Source organism: Sinohyriopsis cumingii, chromosome 2, assembly GCF_028554795.1.
Source record: "Sinohyriopsis cumingii isolate HCF-2022 chromosome 2, ASM2855479v2, whole genome shotgun sequence".
Taxonomy (NCBI): Eukaryota; Metazoa; Mollusca; class Bivalvia; order Unionida; family Unionidae; genus Sinohyriopsis; species Sinohyriopsis cumingii.
The window spans coordinates 13,077,766-13,100,332 of record NC_142962.1 but is presented as its reverse complement, the minus strand read 5'-3'; positions in this window follow the sequence as shown (position 1 = coordinate 13,100,332).

Genomic DNA, 22,567 nt, shown 5'->3' with positions numbered 1-22,567 from the left:
CCAACTGTATGGTGACGACGAGTCAATTGAAATTGTTTTGTCAAGCTTATCTCTAATGGTTTGTACTTTGTCACGGAAGAAATTTGCAAACATGTCCGGAAGGTCGACTGGAGAGAAGGTAGTTGGAAGTGGTGTAGACTTATTCCTTGACACCCTTATATTTGTTCCTTATATCACCCCGTTTCAAGGAATCCTTAGCATTTGTGATTACTTGTCTGATTATTGGAATTCGGTGCAATGGAAATATTCCTTAGCCTGAAATAATTAGCCAATTACTAGGAGCAAACGTCAATGAGTGAAGTGTTAGTGAGTTTCCATTATGCCATGGTTCACTAATAGTAAATTCAGTTCAAAACCGAATGAGCGTCCCTGGAATAACAAAGTTCCTATTAAAATCTAGTTGTGTACATTGGTGGTGTGACTCCAGTAGCAGTATTTATGGTAGGAATCCGGTGAATTACACAAGGGAATCAGTAATAAGGGACTCGGCAGATACCGTTTATGTCGCCACTGTGGCAAAGGTGATGCAGTTGGACTGGCGAAATGTGCCTGGAAACCACAGCTTTACTGGCCTAAGGTGGCGTAGTTAAAATAGTTCCATGTGTTAAGGGACAATCATATAGTTTCTACCTAACGAAGAGAAACCAGGCAGATGTGCGTTTGATCGATATTTGGCAGGTTATGAGATCTGTGGTCTTGCATTGATTAGAGTAAACTTTATGTATAGAACGGACACGTTGGGCTTTCTAATTTACAACTGAAGTTGTATAGAAGTATTAGGAAATTTTAGGTAAACTTATAACTTCTAGCGAGAATCGCGCCAGGATTTGACACTGCTCGGTCCAGACCCTGGCTTGTAACAATATAATAAATGTTTCTAGCATAATCGTGCAAATCTGGTTTTGCTTTAAAACATTAACATCCTAATGTTGAAAAATGTGCAAAAATTGGAATAACGGGTATAAACTTGAAAATCTAATTTTATTATCCACATGATTACATAAGCAAATATACAAAGTTTCATTTGTCTCTCTTTAGTGGTTCTAGCTGTATCGGTCTAGCAAGAATTACTTTTCAAAGTCAAAGTCTAAGCTGCTCACAAATGCTTAAAAATAAATTGGAAAAATTGCGTTACTTGTTAGAAATAATTTTATATCATCTACATGGATACATAAACGCCACAATTTCATGGTTCAACGTACGTAGACACAATTGGACTGACATAAACGAAACAATGCGCCACCTTGTATTGTCGCTCTTCGGGCAGGAAGAAGCTCCGAATGCACCATCTTATGTTGTCCATCTGCGGGCATGACGAAGCACTGAGTGGAAATTTGCCTTAAGATTAGACAAGAAGCATTTAACTTGTAAAGCCAACTATTGTACCAATCAGGACTGCAAAAATGGTAGTAGGTTTTTAGCAATCCTATCCAATCGGATCTTTATTATTAAATTTTTGTAGCATTTAGAAATAAAATACTAGTAACCCGCATCATATTTTTAGGCCTACCGACAGGCTTTTGCTCTATAACCGTGTTGCCCATGCAAAGATAAATTAATCTTGTGCGTGTTATGCCTGCAAAACAAAAAATCAAATTAAACAAAATATCACTATTTTATTCATATAAATCGAAACTGAAAAAAGAGCCACGAAACTTTAATTAATCATTAAAGAAAATACACTTTTTAAAACGAGGAGAGCAAGCAACCTGCAGTTGTAAGTCATTTGACTCCTTCATTAAAAATATACCTGGCGGCCTCTTTCGCTCATTATTGAAACGTGTTGGAGTTATTCTTGGAAGTAACAAAAGCACATGCCTGAAGTTATGTGTGAAAATTTCCTTACCGCAGAGAGTGTCGTCTGTTCTTTTCTAACTGCTTTTTGGCGTACATAATCAGTCTTTTGAACAATGAAAGCGTGAGTTTTGAATAGTTTCAAATGGAAAACAGAATGAACAATACAGAATTGACATCAAAATGTGTGTAATGTGTTCAACTCACCATTTTGCAGTTATTGGGAAACCTCTTTTATGTTTCCACCGTATCTTGCTACCCCTGTTCACCCTTCACGTCAATAACTTTTGAATGACCTTATGGATTGAACCCAACTCTGGTGTGAAGCATTATAATATAAATACCTATGTGAACTTCGTTTTTTGTAACGGAATGCGGTAAAACATGAGTCTGTTATGACCACTCTATGACTTAGAAACATGTTCTTTAATTGCCTTATATATATATATATAAATATATATATATATATATATATATATATATATATATATATATATATATATATATATATATATATATATATATATATATATATATATATATATATATATATATATATATACTTTCTTACCAAAGTGATATATCGTAAATTACGTTAACATACTGCACATGGTTTGTAAATTTTGGAGTACTATACTGACACCTTTACTGTATGACCAATGTTATTCCTTGTTACTTACAAAGAGAACAGTTCGTAAAATGTACGCCCCAACCCAGTCACACACCTCCAATCCATTCCATCCAAGACCCTAAAATCGAATTAGTTTCTCTTGAGCTGCATATCAAAATGTTTACAGTATTTATTTTGCCCAACACAAGTAAGCATCTGTGCAATTGCGCTAACAAGATATTTTCATTAAAAGTTTATATTCAGCTGAAAGAATAAACAAAACTATCAGCTTTTCTTTAAAATCGGATAGACGAAACTATATTTCTATGGAAATACGAATACTGAATTTCATTAGATGATATTACGTAGTACTTTGTTAATCATGCTAAGTAGCTGTCTTTGACAGAAGTATGAAAGGATGTTTGGATAAACAGATGGGCAGATGAACGAATGAAAGTTTAAATGTCCCATCTGCAATCAGGATTGTCTCTGTAAAACTTAAAACAAATTCTGAAACATCCGATATATAAAAAAGTATTTGTCATGAAATGGATAGAAAAAAAAATGAATTTTATTTTTCATATACCTCTGCAGCTGAATATTACACTCTTAAAGGTGAATTGTGTATGTCTTTTTCAACACACAATCAGTACCTGGTTTGGTTGGACAGAACCCGCTGTAAGATCATTTGCCTTACAGGTTTTTTAGTTTGTTTATGAAGCCGGCCGTAAAGTTTATTGGTGTATGTCTTGTTTAACACACAATCCAATCAATACTTGGTTTGGTTGGGTGGAAACTGCTATAAGATATTTTGTCTTACAGGCTTTAAGTTGGTCAGGAAGGCGTCCGTAAACGTTATTGGTATATGTATTTCTCAACATACAATCAATACCTGATTTAGCTGGACAAAGCCCGCTGTAAGGTAATTTGCCTTACCGGCTTTTTGGTTGGTCAGGAAGCCATCTGAAAATTGGACAGCTCCCTGACAAAACTATGTGCATTGTGATGATACAGAGATCATCTTAGGCCATAAATAGCCTGGTTGTAGTACAATGAAATACCCTGGTTGTAGTAGAATCAACTACAAGATCGGTTTCTTAGTGCACACAATTTCTGCGTGTAGCAGTGAATAAAGCGAATTCAGTATTTTTAAATAACCATGTCCAAAACTTAACTACCATCACGGAATGATGGACGTGGCAACGAAACCCGAGTAGTGCATGATCGTTCTGCATAAAGCATCACAATTTCCTCCACACAATTCAGTGAGATGAAAAAGTTCATAGTAAGTTCATTGCTGTGTTTTGAATACTGATGGATCTGTGTCAAATATATTCGGTAGTACAAGCGACCGCTTTTAATTTATCATATATGACTGTGTACGTTAGTAGTTAATGGGAGCACCCTAGGAACAATGGGACTTTAGTGTTAAATTTTGCCGTTTGCACTCTGGGGACAATGGGAATTTATCATCGGGAATTTAACATAGGGGATGTATAGTGACAAAATATTGGGCCTGTCGAGGCAAAATAGATTAGGTCTGTCTAGGGACAATAAGAATTGAAACGGGGTGAAGTCACGTTACTTGACACTGGCACCAATGTTGCAAGTGGCTAACCTCAAGCGGGTGGAACAGTGTGGCAAGGGTCTGATGAATACGCGTTATTCTAGGGCAGGAGTGCACATCCACCTGCGCACGTGTTCTGTCCGGCTCTCAGGGCAAATAAAACAACACAGACATCTGGTCCTTGGACTGTAATTATATTCAAGAAATTAGTGTTTGCGGCCCTCGAGTGGTCTTAGAAAAAGCAATTTGGCCCCTGGCCGAAAAAGGTTGTTCACCGCTGCTCGAGGACAAATATAGATATAGACATAGAGACGTGGTTAGGTACAGGGTAGGATACATGGAATGAGACATATACATATTACACATATATAGATTGATAAACATAAATCAATCACACAGAGACATATACATATGACACAAACATAAAGTAATGAACATAAATTTATCACACAAACAACTATACAACCGATTAAAAATAATTTAAGGCAAGAGGAGAATATATATCTTTTCTTGGGAATGGACTGGCCCTGAAAAGTGCTTTTTTTGTTACCACCATTCAGTTAACATACAGGGCATCGCACGGATCTCCTTGTGTTTCTCAAACTTCGTCTGACCCCGGGACCGTAGATTAAGAATCGCTTCATGCAGCCTTGTCTCTCCACATATACCCTTCGTTTCCAAAGGGCCGTCTCTGTGATATGGGTAATTGCCCATGATGATTAGACATACATGGGATAGTCCGGGTTCAACATCATTGACGATAGGAGGGTAGACGATTATACGTTAGTCCACATCTTGTGACGAGAACAGGTGAATGAAATGAAGTAAACCACGGTTATTTATAGAGAAAGAGCGGATCGAAACTCACGCTTTCATGACCTAACTCTTTCATCAATCCTAACACGCGTTACAAAATTCAGTCAGAGTGCGGAGTTTGTCTTCCATTTCGAAGAGAGCTACCTGTTACGTCACATTCACTATATAGGTGCGCTAGCGTCTGTTTGCAGTGAATCAATGCGACAGAGTTAGAACATGACGGGAACTTAGAGGACAATGAATTGGGGTACATGGTGATGGTATAGCAGCGGTTACTAAAACAACCACAATCCTACTTTCCAGAAGAGAACGATTTTAATTGGAATTTAGCGGATTTTCTCTTCACAAGGATTTGTTCCGGTACCAATACATTCTCAGCTTCTCTTTCCTTTCCGTACGTCGAGGATTTTAAGCAGAGGCAGAAAGAAGAATTGAAGAAAAATTTTCAACAGCAGAAAGAAGCAGAACAAGTGTTTCTCATTCAACAGCAGCAGGAAGAAGAAGAAGAAGAATCAAGAAGAAAACGGCAGGAAGAAGAAGATGCAGAGAAGAAACAAGGTCTAGGGGAGAAGGCGGACAGTGAAAGTCAAACGGTAACTGTACTCGTAGACATTTTAGCAGAGTTGAAGAGTCTGAAAGAAATGTATCAGACTTTTTTAATACGACAAAAAAGAAAAAGACCTTCCCGAGCCAAACACTCCAACCCTGTTCACAGTCCCACAACGCCTGCGATACTTACTCTAGTTATTTCTACCAAATCATCGACAGCAGCAGGTCCAGAAGTAGGCCTTGGCCTGGGCAAAGGGATAATGTAGTTAAAGCTCATTCCTTTTCGTTCCTGAGTTTTTTCAAAAACCAACAAACCCCCCCACCCACCCACCCAACGGTCCTTTTTAGGGCCACCCATCTCTCTTGAAAAGAGACTTCTCAGTTTTTTTCCAAAATTAAATAAAACTCAAATCCATTTTTTTCCACATGATGGACGTGTGTGAGTGCGTGAGTGTAAGTCCTTATTATGATTATAAAAATCAAAACCGAGAGACACGTTTTTCTTTCTGGTATATTCTAGTATAAATGACAATCCAATGTCATAACACTTTACTTTAAAAAGTGCAGTTGTCTTCACAGCAGAAAAGTGCTTGTCAATTCCGGAGATTGTGCCCTACTTGTGGACAAGTGATACGTAGCAATAGTGCCAAGGCACACCTTTGTCCAGGAAAGAAAGGATGTCACATTTGTAACCAAATTGTGGACTTGGAACACAAATGCAAGATTAAAAACTACCAACCCCAACAGGAGGAAGAAGGAGATGACCAGAAGAAAGACAATTTCATCTTTTTCGATTTCTAATGCATGCAAGAGACTGGTGTTCACATTCTACATTGCAAGATTCCTGGAGGACGTGAGAAAATCTTTCGATGACCAAACACGCTGTACGATTTTGCCCAATGGATCTTAGACCATATCCACTCAGATACTATACGGAACAATGCACCGAACAAGGTTAGTTACTTTTAACGGAGCCAAGTTCATTTCTCTGCAAGTGGGACAAGTCCAGCTTAAAGATTCGATGAGTTACTTGACAATGTCTTCGAGTCGAATACCTATAACCTTGTGAATGACAAAAATGGCCAAAGGTTATTTTCCACACTGTTTCAATACCGAAGCCAATCAACATGCCGTTTCACCCCATTTTTTTATGCCACTACGACCCCGATAACATGCGTGCAGAACAACGAGAAGATTTCTACGCTTGGTACCAATCTCATGCCTCAGAACCCTTCGAGTTTAAGGAAGAAATGTACAAAAAAAAAACATTTTACGGCTGTGTTGTGGAAAATTTCAAGAATTGTTTATTGTGCACGGAGGGATCGATCCTTTGAAAAAGACTGCACCATTGCCAAAGAGTGTTCCTTGGTGTATCGTAAACGATTCATGCCAGAGAGGACCCTGGTTGTCATACGCCCTCAAACGACGAATTTTGTCAAACGTCAATAGTCGGTCAAAGCCCTTCGCTGGCAACATTTCTTGTGTGACAAGGAAAACAAATGGATCCAACACGCCCGAAACGGAGGAGGTGAAAAGACCATCGGAATGTATTCGGTGGATGGCTGGGACTTATAAAACCCTAAGATTGTGTACGAGTTTAACGGATGCTTATTTAACGGATTTCTGACCTGTTACCCTCAAAGGTACAATAACAATCAGTTTTTATAACGTACCATGGAAGACTTGTACGAGGCCACTTGTCACCGACGCTTAAAGCTAGAACAGCAAAGATACCAAGTAGTGGAAATGTTGTAACACGAGTACAATCACCGTTTGAAAACGAATCCCGAGTTTAAACGTATCGAGGAAACTTATACGTTGTTGGACCCTCTGAACCCGCGGACCAGTTTGTATGGAGAACGGACGAATGCCATTCGAATGTGTCTGCTGTATCCTTATGTGTGCAAATATTGTCACTTTTCCGTAAGGAACCTGCAATTACTGACGAAACACAATGACCTGAAAAAGCATTAGACAACACGAAGAATTGATCAAGTGCAAAATATTGCCTCCCACGGACTTGTACCATCCCGTTTTATTTCACCATTGCCAAGGAAAACTGATGTTTCCCTTGTGCCGTTCTTGTTTCAAAACGTGCAACCAAGACCAACCTTGTCAGCACACACAAGAAGAATGCGCCTTGACAAGAACGTGATCAGGGTTGAAATGTTTAAAGCTCTCGACCTTGAATACCAATTGTTAGAAGTGTACGAAACTTAGCACTTTCCCAAGACAGAACAGTACCAAAAGGGTGAAGAGACTCAGAAAGGCATTTTCGCAGACTAAGTGGATGCCTTTGTGAAACTGAAAAAAGAAGCCATCGGCTATTCTTCCTGGTGTCATACTCCCAAAGATAAGGATAAATTAAAATAGATATACTTGGAGCAGGAAGGTATCACTTTATACCACATCTAGAAATACGAATTACGACGATCGTTTGCCAAAGTGATGTTGAATTGTTTGTGGAGCAAAATTGCACAACATCCGTGTTTACCCAAGACGGAGCATTTGACAGAACCTTCCCGGTACTTCCAGATGATTCACGACAAAATCAAATACATGAAACACGTGGATGTCTTTCGAGAAGACTTGATCCTGATCAATTACGAAGAAGAACTGGACTTTGTACAAGCTGACAAATTTGGAAATGTCATCATTGCAGCCTATGTGACAGCCCATCCTCGCTTAAAATTGTACGAAACCTTACACTAGGATATCGTGTGCTGTATTCTGACACGGACAGTTGCATCTACATTGATCGCCGTGATAACCGTTACACTGACATCGAATGAGACCGTTTATGAACATAGACGGACGATCACCCCGACGACAAGATTCTAAGTTTTGCTAGTGGCGGTCCTAAAAATTACGGCTACGAAAACCGGGACCCCCAAGGAGAAGTGCACACTGAGTGTAAAGTGAAAGGATTGACTCTCTATTATCGCACCAATCAAGTGGTGAACTTTGGGGTATTGAAGCAATCATTGCAGTCTGAAGAGGATCAACACTTTAAAGCGACCACCTACGAACCTCACAAAATAGTACGTTTAGCAACACACCAAATCGTCACTCCAACTTTGGAAAACCTGTATCAAATCGTGTACCACAAGCGAGTATGGCGTTCCAGCCACTTGCCTTTACCGTACGAACACGCCATTATTAGTCGGCATATATAAATGGAAAACGTCCAAAACCGATAGTTCATTGTGACTTCCATTGCCAAGCGAAAAAGATGAATCCTAACAAACAGACACCATTCAAGTTCGGTGATTTTCAAGTGGAGTGCGATTGCAGGGATGCCGTACACTGTGACCGTAGCGATTCAGTACCACATTATGGGAACTTTGCTATGACTCTATAATGCCTACCATGGAATGATAGGCCGTTCTTGTCAATCTTAACGGATGCGATAGCGATGCCACTCGTTATCGTACATCTTATCACTTTACTGGTTTTCATTGTCAATGTCAATGTCATCCTCCACGTGAAACTATGCGGCTGCCACCCTACGGATGTCATCCATGCCTGAGCAAACTACTGCGGGTTTCACCGTACCCTCATCGAAATGAGCCTGTCAAAGAAGAATATTCGTTCCCTGTACGTTTGTCTGTGCGTTTGTTTGAAAGCCGATTACAAACCTTCCAAGGAAAATAGCCTATATATCTGCGAGGACCTACCCCCGAAGACTTAGCCAGAGTCGAATTTATCTCTGAAGTCAAGTGCTTCCTTTCTGGGAATTCGTTTACCAGTCAATTCCTAGTGGACTCTTTACGGACAGCTCTTACCACCAAATCAATGATCAATGAGAATGGTACCTATAAAATGTACACGAGAGACTCATTCTGTTAAAAGCCTTGCGCTTTCATTTCGATACTTTTCGGCCTCTTCGGGAAAATAAAGATTTGTCAACTTTAAGGCACCGAAGATGTTTACGAAGTTGTGTGTATAGACTGTGACACATCCTCACTGGCCAGATGTACGTGACTGGAAAACCTTGGTTTCGAGGCTTGGACAAAAGAAGTAACAAACTATGCCAAAGATCTGTAACAATAAATTCAAACGTACAGTGAAAACAAGCAAATTTTAATCCTGTGTTAGCCACAGTGTCAGAAGAAGAACCAGATACCGAGGAAAAAACCACCCCATTCAGGACAGGACCATCATTAACATGGACACCCCTGAAAAGCCATTCCGGGAGGCCCGCTGTGTGACTTTGCCAAGTGTAGAGACTCTAAGAACATAAAAACTGTCACTGGGACATCACACCTTCGTCACCGAAAATGTTGTACAGTAACTTGTTTATATACCACTTTGATAACTTTGATGTGTATTTTATCGATGTACTTAATCATTTAGCTTTTATGTATTTTTGTCTTTCGTGTTCAATTTTAAAAACGTTTTGAAATAAACGTGCCCTGAAAAAATATAAAAACTCTTGCATTGTCTATCTTCGTTTAAAAAGTGACATTCCCTGCACTATGGCTACCTTTGCTGTCTCTGCTCCCTCTTACTCCATTTTCAAAGTCGTCGACGAAAACTTAGGTCGTGCCAGTTGAGAGGTCTTTTATCTTTGCCATCCCTTTAACATTTTAATTGCTGCACTGAGCGATTCAGGCACAACCGAATTCGTCAAACGTTTGATCGAACATAAAAAGTCATTTGATTGATCGTCCACTTCTAATTATCATGTGGTGTTACAAAGAAAGGCAATCGAGGTACAGTCTTCTGTGAGAAAGTAAAGGCGATTCCATCGTGTTTGTGGAAGGCATTCCTGGTAAAGACGACTGATTGTGTTTGAACCAAGTTAAACTCATCTTGTCATCTTTGAAGACATGTTAGAAGAGGACGAAAAAGACATTAACTGTGGTTTACGCGCAAAGGGCATCATCGTAATTCCAGTGTCATTTACGTCACCCAAAATGTTTTTCAACAAAGTAAAGCCCATCGCACCTTCAGTCTCAATTTTCATTATGTGGTCTTGTCTAAAAGTCCTAGAGTTCAATTGCAAGGGTAAGTGTTAGGCAAACAGTAAGGAACTCCTTGGCTGACTCATGAGTACGACGATGGCAATAAAACCCCTCACGCCTATTTACTCGTGTGATTTCGTACCAATCTGTTTCACCACTAGTGCCAAGACGGAGGGCCTGTCGTGTACAAGTCCCCGTCGACTTAAAAAAAAATCTATAAAAACCTCGGACACTTTTGGTCTGTCTCACACATCGTCAACATGACATTCCTTCAGTCTCATCTTCCCGTCAAATTGATTCGTGCCTTGTAAGGCATCAATCACGAAAAAAAATCCCACAAAAAGTGCTCGTGTCTTAGTAGCTAGGCTTAGTAAAGTCTTAAGATGGTTCACGGTGATAGCACGTCAGCTACTGCATGGCATCATCCACATCCTTCACCAAACCAAACGCTTTTTTGAGAAAAGAAAAGCAGCCTTCACACAACTGGCAGAACTCCGCATCGACAATCAAACCAAAAAGCAAATCATTTTGAAACCTGGAGGTAGCGGTTCTCTAGGAGGTGTTATCATTCGCTCCCTCTTAAAACGGGCTTCCTATGCCCCAAAAGTCATCCTCAAGAACAAATTTACTCCCCGGACGCATGTCAAGCGATTGACGTCAGTTTATTTTTATTTTTGCTCCTGAACCAAAAAAAGTCCCTTAAAGGAAGTGCACACCACCATCATTCTCTTGCCAAAAAAAAGAAAGAAAAGAAAAGGACTGCCTCCTCATTTAGCCAAATATTGGGACATGTTGTCCGTTCTGTCCGAAGCCCCTACACCCATGCAAAAACAACTCATTCAAACCACCCCCAAATACATCGTCGATACCGTGTGCAAATGTTGTCTGAATGTCTTGAAAGGAACAATAATATTGTCTCAACATCAGAAAGAATGCTGGTAGGACACTTGGGATATGTTTTGCCCATAGGTCCAAGATAAATAGGGCCAAGAAGATAAAATGGACCTCTGGGGTCAAACTATCTCAGACGTGACCTTTGGAATTTGATGGAAGGACGAAAACTGACTTTAGTGCTTTGCAAACGATGGATGGAATTTCATCGTTGGGAAGAACAACGTACCAAGCACTTATCTCCCAATCCTCATTTTGCCGAGATGTCCCAGTTAGAACACGAATAGCAATCGTTGATGGATTCAGAGATTTGTCAGAAACGGAAAAATCACAACGGTACGATCAAGTGTTTTAACGACTTCAACTCTTTCACCAGAAAGCTTCAGACGAAACAGCTCTACCGACTCTGAAAGATTTTAAGACCCTGATGAAAAGTCCATCACCACCACCACAACACTCAGTGACCAAGAGAAACGCAGCCCCACGGATGCCTGATATAGAAGATGCACGAGAAGTCTATCAAACACCGTCAGCAGCTCCCTATCAAGTAAGATTCAAGCGTTCTTTTTGACCCATTCCCCTACATGCAAGAGAAGAACTCAAAGCTTGGGTTAAAAAAGAAAATAGGTAACGTAGAAGTGGAAAAAGAAAGCAAAACAAAATTTATCCTGTTACCCACACCACCACCACCACAACCCTCGACTTCTACCTCCTTTGGCACGTCGGACACGTAATGTCGTTTCCAAACCACCACCACCTCACCCCAGCTAAAGTAGCATCAGTGAACAGTGGGTGACTTATTAAAAAAGTCCTGATAGACAATTTGTTAGTCAGCATTTACTACGATCCATTCCATCCTGCTGAATACAGAGGAGTTCATAAATTGCATCGTTTTGCCAAACCTCGACTGAAAAGTGTCCATTTACCTTAGTTGCAATGGTGGTTACAAGAACAATCCACGTACACTTTACACAAACCCATTTGACAAACAATTTACAGAAATCGCACCCGAGTGGAGGGCATCGATCATCAATGACAAGACGATTAAGCCGATATCTCATTTGGCCACCTATAATCGTGGAGGCAAATATTTATTTGTGTCATCAACGTCTTTTTCAAATTCGTGCCATTGACTTCTGAGTTAGTACGAGCCCTAAAACTGACGTTTAAACAAAGTGGTCGTTACCCTCTTCGATGGCAGATCGACAAAGACAGTAAAATTCTGAACCAAGCTTTCCAAAAAGAATTAAAGAAACGAGGAACTCATTTTTTCACCATTGAGAATCCCGAAATCAAAGCTAGCACCTGAAAATAATGTATGTGGAAGACATGAACTTGGAAGTGTTAAAAAGAGCATTTCCCTTGCCCGAGATACAACGCCTTACCAACGAAGAAGACGAAGTGTACGACATCGAAAGTATTCTCAATCAAAGAACCCGTAAACTTGGGAAAACGTCGTATCAAGGAAGCCAAAGTACTTTGGAAAGGATATGCGACGAGTTTCCACTCTTGTATCGACGCTTGGCAAGTCATCGACTATAAAAAAGTGACCATCATGGCCTTCAACATTGCCTCAACCACCGCAGTGAACACTCCTTTTCCGAATCCTTCTCTGCATGATCTACAAAAGCAAGCACTGTGTGTGTGGTATGTAGGGCGTGTGCCTAAAATGCAAATCGTCTTTTCCTGCCAAATCTTTGTGGAGTACTGTGTCATCGGTGCTGCCATTACCAATTTGAGTTTGCGACAAGGGGACAAACAATTGTGGACCATTTTACTGAGTAGTTGCATCGGTTACCTTCACCCTAATCCTTCCCTGAAATACTCTAACGGTAACAATGGGAACCTTGCGTCCAACATCAGTCACCCTTCCATGAGTCACCACCAAAACAAAAACAACAATCATTTTTTAGACACTCCTCTAACCTCCAGTGACCCCTCGCAAAGCAGAACTCTTGACTTATGAATAACCAATTTTACTTAACTTTAACCGTACATCTCTCTTTTGAAAATTTCTGCAGGCTATTATTTTAACGGACAACATCTGGTTGACACGATTGCTGCCAAATTCAATGCTTTGTTTGGTAAAGCCTTGGACATAACACACGAAGCGTCACCCTCGAATACCATAAAGTAGCTCGTAGCCTGCTGATGAAATTTTCGGATGGCAAAACGTTGTCCATAGCATTTTGTCCTGAATTGTTTGACATTTTGGATGGCGACCTCAAGATGTCCATTCATGCCACCCATCGCCAACAACTTGTTTTTTGTGAAGTTTTCTCGATCCCCTGTAGAACTAAGGATTAAATTTGATTTTTGTGTACTCCGATGTGGTGGAGTGCAACGTGGTGGTACATACGTTCGTAGCATTACTGCGAGTAATTCCTTTCAAAGTGGATTCTGCTGGGTCTAATGACGAGGATAGTGAAAACACCTATGACGTTTACCGCTAATTTGTACATCCTCATTATTTACCCGTTTCAACATTGCTATAAAAGGAGATCTGGGGCAAAATATTACATTCACCGAAGGGAAAGTCACAGTGAAACTCCATTTTCGAAAACGATTCTCTAACGACTCGTAATTCATGTATCATGTGTATAGAGGAGTTGCTCGACAGCGAGGACATGGTTTTGGAGATATGCTGAAGTCGCAGTCCGTTCTGTGGCCCCCGTTTTTAAACGGATGGGGACGCGAGGATTGCACGACTTAAAAAATGCCGCTTTAACGCACGGCGACGAATTTCTCCAAATGTCATCATCGACAAACAAAATCCCAAAGAAGCCTTCTTGAGAACATGCAAAAATATCTTGCTTCGAACTTAAAAAGAAATTTTGGGCCAACGAGAAACTCCTATAAATGCACTGGACGCTGTTGATCCATGCATTTCTGCTTCCCTGACGCCACATCAAGAACAAGGTAGAAGGAGACGACGAAGACACCCCTAGAGAAGACTTCACACCACTGAACTATAAAGAGCAAGAATGGAAGAACCGTCCAAAATTAGACGTTTTTGATTATTGAACAGAAACAATGATGCAACGAGAGTCTTGCGAATGTTCCAAGTCGGAACTGGATCTGTTTGCCATGCCACCCATTATGACGATGCGAGAATCCCAATGTATCGAATTTCATCCTATCTCCTCTTTGACAAACTCAGCCCACATTAATTTGAAATTAAAGGACAGCCCGAAGATTGCATCGATCTGAATAGCAGTTACTTATACCTGAAAGTCGAAGTGATCAAAACGGACGACACCGCTCCGGGAGCCGATGCTAGAGTAGTTCGCGTCAACATTTTCATGCATTCCTTGTTCAGCCAAGTGGATTAGTAGTTAAATAACAAACTAATCAGCAGCAGCATGGATACTTACCCTTACCATGCCTACCTGGAAAATCTCTTGACGTACGGAGAAGATGCCAAGAACACTCATTTAGAGTATGGAAATCTTATACAGTGGGTAATGACAAGTTTAACAATATGATGTGGGCTTTAGCGACAATCGAAAGAAGGAAAATACTGCAAGGACGTAGTTTAGAACTGAAGGATCTTTTGCAATTGGTTGCAAGGAAAGTATTTGTTGAACGGGATGGATATCCGCCTGAGTCTGAATGGCAGAAGTACCGTTTTCCGTTTGATGGCCCATGCCAACAAGTACAAAACCATCATACAAGATGCCAGACTCTACGTGCGACGGGTGGATGTGTTAACCAAAGTGGGAAACGACACCAGTCACACTTCGAGCAGAACAATAGCCAAGTATTCGAGACGACGCGTGGAAGTGAAAACCTTCGTCATTGTTGCTGGACTCCGATCCAAGATAGAAGATCATCTTTTCCAATTACAGTTACCCAAACATTTAATTATTGGTATCGTCAACAACGAAGCCCTCAATACCAATCCGTTCCGACTGAAACACTAAAGAGTGTCCAAGATCGAAATCAGTCGCGCTTGCAAAACCTTGTGTACCAAACCCTCAGAACCTAAGTTTAACGAGGAGAATTACTTGAGATTGTACTTTTCCCTGTACGAAGCCATGGAACAGTTAGGGACCAACAGCAGCCACGGCATTTCGTACGACGATTATGCAGGAGGCTACGCTTTGTGGGCCTTTGATTTCATTCCAGACCAAGGCAGCTACGAGGGACATTTCCATCCTATAAAATCGGATCAACTGCGTGTGGAACTTCAGTTTTAAGAAGCTCCACCTGAGACGAAGATCGTCATCTTGTATGCCAAATTCGAGAACAATCTAGAAGTCAACAATTTGAGGGAAGTCATGCTAGACTATTAGAAATTATGGAATACTCTTATCCCTCTTTAAATGGTGGAGAATATTTGGGAATGGAATGGGAGGATATCGCGGAAACAGAACCACCCACTAAAAATACAAAGACGAAGAGGTATTGGTCATGGCCAGATGGCCAGAACAAGAAGACTATGTAGCCTCCTGTTTTGCTATGCACATGTCGGATACAATTACGGAATTGACCGAGAAACATTGGTATGGATGTTGAAACGATCATCCCCGTCAAATTCAACATGATCAATGTCTGATGATGAGTCAAGATTAAAAATTGTACGAATATCTGGAGGACGTTTTGGGTCTCATCTCGGAAGAAGCAGTGCTGCATCAGTGGTAGAAAGCTTTGCGTGACCATTCCTGCTTTCCACTGATTGCTCTGGAGATCCATCGCAACGAATCTCTCTTGGCTCAGAGTACAGAGACGAAGCGAAGAGCCAATTACTTGACAGAGATTTTCAAGCAAAAAATCAGGATTGTATCGTTGACATATTACCACCTGTAAAAAAGCAACACTAAATTGATACTTGGGAAATGTATTACCTTTTAAAAACAGTTCGTACACCGCTTCTTGGAATCCTGTCGTGTGCGCTAAAGATGAACTTCCTCATCGCAAACCTAAAGACCATCAAGCGTATGTCATCAACACGGAAAACAGTCTTCTCCCAGGAACCCACTGGTTAGCTGCATACTTTCCTCACGATGCCTGTGTGGAGTATTTTGATTCGTATGGATTGCCGCCTTTAGAAGACCACATCATCGACTTTATGAGAAGAAATGCCCAGACGACACGATTCAATAATGTGACACTACAAGGCACTGATTCCATGGTGTGTGGACAGTATTGTGTGTATTTTCTTCATCAATGCAGTCTTGGATATCCCTTAGAACATTTATTTTGATCCTGAATCTTCTAGAAACGATGAAAAATAGATCGATGGTTTTGTGATCATTATGGATATCTCTTGTCTTTAGCTATGAAACGTAGTTTACATCAATGGCCTAATGACCTCCATCAGTTAAAGTCTAACATGACTTCACAACGTTGTCAACCTTGTCAAAAATGGTTTCTTGATACTTTATTAATTGTTATAGTATGTGTTGATGGTTAGTTGGTTGAATAAAAATGTTATCCTTTGAAAATTGTGTTGGCGGTTTGTTTTTAAAATGAACAATGTGAATATATGCTCTTTGACCTTTCTCTCTCCCTCTCCATGAAACGAACTATAGCGTTCCTACCCTAAAAAGTGCTGCGATGTTTTTCATCGCGTTCCCGCTTGAGATATATAAAGCGGGGCGGTATCCAGTCTCAAGGTCCATTATTGACTCGTCAAACTATGAAAACGTCTTAAAGACTAGCAAAGCTGAAAGAAGCCTACGTGAGTTTGCATCATGTCAGACAAAACCTGATACCCAAGCCTGAAAAGATAGAGAATGTCAGGATGTTAAAAGTAGCCCAAGACCTGATAGAAGAGGTCTTTAAAGAAGAAATCAAAAAGGAGCAAGAATAATGAACCGAGAAATACAGACTTCAGAAACAGCAGAAAGAACAGCAACAGTATCAGCAGTAGCAGGAGCCAGACATAAACTTTGTGGATTGTCAAGTGGATACAAAATAGTTCTCCTCCTTCAACTCCTCCTTCAACAGAAGCAGAGCTTATCCTGTCAAAAAGCCTGCAGCCACACGAGGACGCAATCTTAGACGATAAGAGATTGCCACAACTCCCAACAAAACAGCCATTTTCAGGGCTACCCCAACAATCTAGAGAAGACATAATACTCAACTGCCAAAATTTTGTCTTTGTCTGTAGGTTAAAAAATAGAAGTGTACCTATAAATACTTCCTTTCCCTGGCTTGTAAGTGTGTGTGTGTGTGTGTGTGTGTGTGTGTGTGTGTGTGTGTGTGTGTGTGTGTTTGACTGTTGGTAAAAAAATGGAACTGCGCCTATAAACACTTCGTTTCCTTCACTTGTAAAATAGTCTTTGTATTTTTTATATGCATGAGTGAGAATATAGTATGTTTGTAGGTAAAAGAGTGTACGCGTTTCTTTTCGGTTCGCACGTTCCATGTTTTGGTTATGATGTTTGCATTGTTAGTTTTTGAGTAAGTGATGTTTTTTTCACGTCCGCGCTTCAGGATATAAAGCGGAGCATTCGTCGGTCTTGCTACCAAGCAGCGAGCAGCATAACAATCATTACGTGAAGTTAGATATGGAAATACTCATCCCAGACCAAGCTTTGAATGCGATAGGAGGACTAGAACGAAATATCGCATCAGGATGGAGCCTTCGAACCCAAGCAAGAAGGACGACACTCCTGCTTATTTGGGAGGAAAGTACAATTAACAATATCTGGAGAAGTGGCCTACAGAGACGACCGGCGTACAGAAGACTATCAAACAATCAACAAAGGGAGCGAACGAGGGATTCGCAGAACCAATATACTAATGCCGTCGGTACCACTAGAACCACTACTAACGTTGCAACAGAAATACGATATGCTAATGGAAAAACAACTATAGAGGTCCGCCTCAACTTGCTAGTAGTAACATCAGCATTAACTGGCTCTGTGAGCAAAACTCAACAAGCAGAGGCACCCCAAAGGGACAAGGAGATAACAAACAAAACTATAGAGGCAACTAAGAGGGCAGAGACAATAGAGGTTAACCTGATCAAAGGAAACACCATAGACAACAAGAACGAAAAACCAAAAGACATTCACAAAGAATCAAGGACATTGCCATCAGTAATCCCAGGTTTAAGTTAACTCATTTCAATACCAACACCATTATCATCATCGATTAAGGTAAACCAAATTATTGCCACGGCAAGGCAAAACCTACAAGAGAAACCTAATGTCGACTCGATGACAACAATGCTACAGTCTCATATGAACTCAGCAACAACATCAACAACAACAACACCAGTCGGAAATATGGCACCAAAGAATCTCAAGGCACCTACACCAAGTAAACTTGAAACATTCAAAACAACTATCAAAGCTGCTGAAGCTGCTGGAGCCACTTGAACTTAAATTACAACGAGAAGGCAGGAAAAGAGAAGGAAAACCCAAGAAAAATTGCCTACTGCTCTTGATTTTCCAGAATAAGCCAAACCAAGACAATTGCAACAGCAGCAGCAACATCAACGACAACAACAGCAAAGACGGAAAATCTGTCCTACAGGCAAACAAAGTGCAGAGGTGGTCAACTACATATTTGACCAGGGAGAAAAAATTGGAATAGGCTACATGATGGTCGAACAAACTGGTGCACTAAACTTCGTTGAATACCTAGGACGGGTGGTAGACAAATACCAAAAGACAGAAAGTCGTGGAAGGTTCATCACAACACAAGAAACCCCTTTCCTGAAATCAGCCTGCTTCCTCTACAAACTAAATGATGACTTCATTTGACCCCGGTGCCACTAGTGATATCGATAGTCAACGAACTGATTAAGGTACATAGATTTGTCTGGAATATTCTAGGCGACTCCAGGATGAACTAGCCATGGAGGCAATCCAGGAAGAAGCTAGAATTGAAGAGGAAGAGGAGGAGAGGAAAAAGAAGAAAAAGAAGGAAGAGAAGAAAGAAAGGATCCGGCCTCACCTTATCATGAGATCTTAGTGTGATGTCAAACCTATAGCGAGGACACTGCCACTACCACCACCACCACCACGTCAGCCACATGCACTACCACAACCACTACCAAGAGCCGCTGTCACCTAGACAGAAAACTGGGAGGAGGAGTTGGAAAGACAGCGGCACGAGTGATGGCCGCAGCGAGAACAGCCACGACAACCACAGCATCCACGGGTCTGGCATAGGAGAAGACAGGAAAAATGTCTTCACTATCCCTCAAACTAAGGATACTGATAGTGAAGCAATTGAAGCCCCCTCTGCACGCCAAAGAACAACACTGAATTGGGAGCAAGATTGGAATAGGAGATGCGTGTGTGTATGCATGTTTGTTTTTTCCCTAACAAAAAGACTTATCCATAAACACAAAAATAGTGTGTGTGTGTGTGTGTGTACATTTGTGTGTGTATGTGTGTTTGTTTTTTCCATAACAAAAAAAACTTGTCCCTAAACACAAAATGTTTGGCAATAGTGTGTCGACATGTAAATATTTTTTAGGTAAGCACTACTTTCTCTGTGGATTGTTTTGTAGGTGATATGGGTAGTTAGTGAGAAGAGATGTTTTCCTTCACGTCCGTGCTTAAGTTATATAATGTGTAGCGTTTATCATTCGCACTATTCAACACTGAATAAACGAAGATGGCTTCTAAGGATATTGAACAAAATGATGACATTGCAAGGTGGTAGTTGATGACCTGGGCATGGTGTAGGAGATGATGATTAGAATGGAAAATGGTGTCTATAGCCCTCACATATTAAAAATGGAGATTAATAATTTGAAGAAGGCGAAGGAAATGCTGAGAGAGCTGATTAAACAAAAAAGGAGGAGAAGGTTGACAAAGAGGAAAAGGAGCAAACGAAAGCATACAATGCTAAGCTTGAGAAAAAAGAGCAGAATGAGGAAAGGAAGCAAGAGGAGAAGGAGTAGGATGAGAAGAAAGAGAACGGGAAGAAGAAGACAAAAGTAATGAATGAAATGAGAAGATGATGGAAAAGAAGGAGGGAGGAGAGAAATTAGACAAATTTAAACGGCCCTTTTCAGGGCCACTCCATTGCCTCTTAAAGAAATATATTCTCTCTTGCCTAAAATATATTTAGCCAGTTGTATAGTTGTCTGTGTGGCAGATTTATGTTCATAAATCTATGTTTCTGTCATATGTCTATGTTTCTGTTTGATAAATGTATGTTCATCAATCCATTTATTGTGATATGTATATGTCTCTGTCTATGTCTCTAACCCTGTCTCTAACCACGTCTCTATGTCTATGTCTCTATTTGTCCCTGGAGTAACGCGTAGTCAGGTCAGCCCCTTGCCACACTGTTCCACCCAATTGAGGTCACCCACTTGCAACATTGCTGCCAGTGTCCAGTACCGTGACGTCACCCCTGTTCAAGTCCTATTGTCCATAGACAGACCTAATCCATTGTGTCTAGACAGTCACGCTATTTTGTCACTGTACATTCCTTATGTTAAATTCCCCATGTTAAATTCCCATTGTCCTCAGAGCGCGAACGACCAAATTTAGCATAGGCGTCCATTGTCCCTAGGGTGCCCCCATTCACTACTGACGTTTCTTGCTTAGCCTGGTATGTATCACATTAAGTAACATAAGCATTGTCTCCAGAGAACACCAAATTCTTTCGTTTTATAATTGCAGATATAGTACCTGTGCTTTCTTCTTTTTCGATTTTACATCTAAATTAAAAGAACCATGCAGGTATCTATACTGGAAAGTGCAAGAAGCATTAGAATACAATATCATGGGACCATGCAGAAGTAAAACAGTTATGACCTAATAGTCAAACAAGGCAGCTGTCTTTAACAGTGTAGCAGGAAATTATAGTTAATGTTTCACAAAAACATAGCTATATGCGCTTATACATTTTCGTCTGTGTATATTATATTCTGTTTTAGATGAAATGCCACGTTCCTCTTGTGCAGATTTGAAAACACAAGCGATTATGACTATGTGTGTAGCGCACAAAAATGTACAACCGTACCGAAAGCAAAGTTTCACTCATACTATAAGAACAAAAGTTATTTTATTCTACAATATATTCATCCCGAATGAAATGTCGCGTGGTTACACATTATTTTGTAGTATATCAGACATTAAAGCTATCAGCATAAGAAGGCAAATACATGGCAGCCAGTGTTGCACATCTCAGACTAGATGAAAACATAAGGTCTAGAATGTATCCAAATCTACTTCACCATTCTTCCATGAATATTACAAATGTCGCTTCTCTTGCGAAATTGACCCGAAAGTGTGTGTTAGAAGTATTATCTAATCCTTTTTCGGGCATATTCCAGATTCTACGCACTTCCTTTATCAGAGAACAAGTTTTGTTCGATTTCAACTTGTCCTAACCACCTTAACGTTTATCCAGGAATATTCCAGAGCTAAATACGTGCTATTAATCCATTTTTGAAAGAAGAAAAAAATCTACAACGTTTACTCAACTCATTTAAGAAAATTTTAACACCCAAAATGTTTTATCAAGGAAAATAATTAATCTAGCCTTTCATAACATTTCCCCGGAATATTTCAGACTCAGTAACTGCGGTGAACAAGACGGACTCAGTAACTGCGCGGTGAACAAGACGGACTCAGTAACTGCGGTGAACAAGACGGAAAATATCTTTTTATTAAGTAATATCACTGCTACAGTTTCCTCTAGAATATCCCAGACGTAAACTAGAACTTAGGATGTCACTATTACACGTCATAAAAGTGATACAAAGGTTTTCCATTAATATTGCAGACAAAGCTACCGACGGCGAATTAAGCAGGCAGTTAGTTACCTGAAATTAGTTACACAATATTTTTATATTAAAAAGTTAATCTCTCTCTCTCTCTGTTGTCCATGTCCTTCTGTCTCTGTCTGTCTGTCGGTCTTTCTCTCTCTCTCTCTCTCTCTCCGGCAAAAAATATTGATATGTAGTAATTATTATAAGCACGATAAAATGAAATGTCAGTCTGAGTAGAATTGTTTATAATTTTAGGGAAACCAGGGCCAGGTCTCTTCGTGATAACGCACGCCTTGAGTAGATATTATATACTAAGTTCGCTTGAGTCAACCGTATTTATACTATTACTTTCTTCATGCAAACAAATGACTGCAATATAGCGTTCAGTAAAACCTGGAATATAAAAGAGATACTGCATCGAGATTAAAATAGCGTGATTTTTTATAACTATATCTTCATGTTATTCAACAATCAAAACATAACACATAGGAAGTTACATAATACAATCGGATAATTTCACGTGTACTTGAAAATCAAACGAACATGGAGTGGGCTATGAAAGAAAATTAATGTTATTATATTATTATTATAACGCGTAGACATTGCCAGTATGAATATCTGCTTCATTATTTGAGTTTGAAATACTGTAATTACGTATCGTCACTGTCGTTACATTCGGC